This window comes from Sinocyclocheilus grahami, unplaced genomic scaffold, assembly GCF_001515645.1.
Source record: "Sinocyclocheilus grahami isolate Dianchi unplaced genomic scaffold, SAMN03320097.WGS_v1.1 scaffold705.1, whole genome shotgun sequence".
In the NCBI taxonomy this organism is placed as follows: Eukaryota; Metazoa; Chordata; class Actinopteri; order Cypriniformes; family Cyprinidae; genus Sinocyclocheilus; species Sinocyclocheilus grahami.
This window is the reverse complement of record NW_015505884.1, coordinates 59,905-61,039: the sequence shown is the minus strand read 5'-3', so window position 1 is coordinate 61,039 and position 1,135 is coordinate 59,905.

The following is a 1,135-nucleotide window of genomic DNA, read 5'->3' as shown; positions in this document are numbered from 1 at the left end:
GGCTTTTAAAAAAATAATAATAAATATATATATATATATATATATATATATATATATATATATATATATATCTGCCTCCTCATTTTAAAACACCACCGCACGCCACTGACCTATACATACAATTCAGTGCACTTTCCAGCTAAAAGGACCACTACTGGCAATAAAACATAAACAACTTTTATTCCTTTTCACACAAACTATCATTATGATCATAGTGCTTTTTTGTTTATTTTTGTTTTGTTTTGTTTTGTGAACTAATACATTTTTACATTTGCATTACAGCCCAGACTTTTCCAACGTAGTAAGCTCAGTGGCTCACCTGGTACCTCAATGTACTTGAGTCCCATGACACACAAATCTCAATAAACACATGGCATGGTTATTTCAGTAAATGCATATTTATCTCACATTTGCTTTTTTAATCATTTTCAGTTCGGTTTAGAGTAGGGTTTAGTGTAGGTGTTACATTATTGATAGCATTAACTTTTTAGCTCCCTCACCAGAAAGCAACCAACATAAAACATCAAGAAGCAACGTAATATCATTTTGCAGACATTTTACCAAAGGGATGTTTTTTTCAATGAGCCTGCATTGGAATTGTGATTTATATAAGTGTACTACATTCATCGTGTTCATATATATCCTGAACATACAAATTCCAGTTATCTCATGTTGTTTTATGTTTGAGTATGTTTGCAGAATATAGATACACTCAAAAGAAATGACAACCGGTATTTTAAGTTACTGCATTATTGCTAATCAATATCTGTTTGTAGTAGTGTGAATATGTTTGTACTTGTATATGTTCAATGTGTGGTGTACACGTGTAATTAAGGTGACAGAAACAAACATGCACACACAAACGTGTGTACACACAGACACACACACACACACTTAAGGCTGCATTGATCACACTGCATAATGACACTTCTTATCAAGCCTAGAGCTATAAACCCCTCTCTCTCTCCTTTTTTTCACAGCATTGTCAAAATGGTTTTGCACAATCCAACAGGGGCATTGTGTACTCTTCTCCTCCTGATCTGAAAGTTACATAAAACTTAGATTTCTTTGGGCTTACCTGAGATCAAATATGTCATTTTATCTCTTGTCCTCTTCTTAGAGGTTAGGTTACATC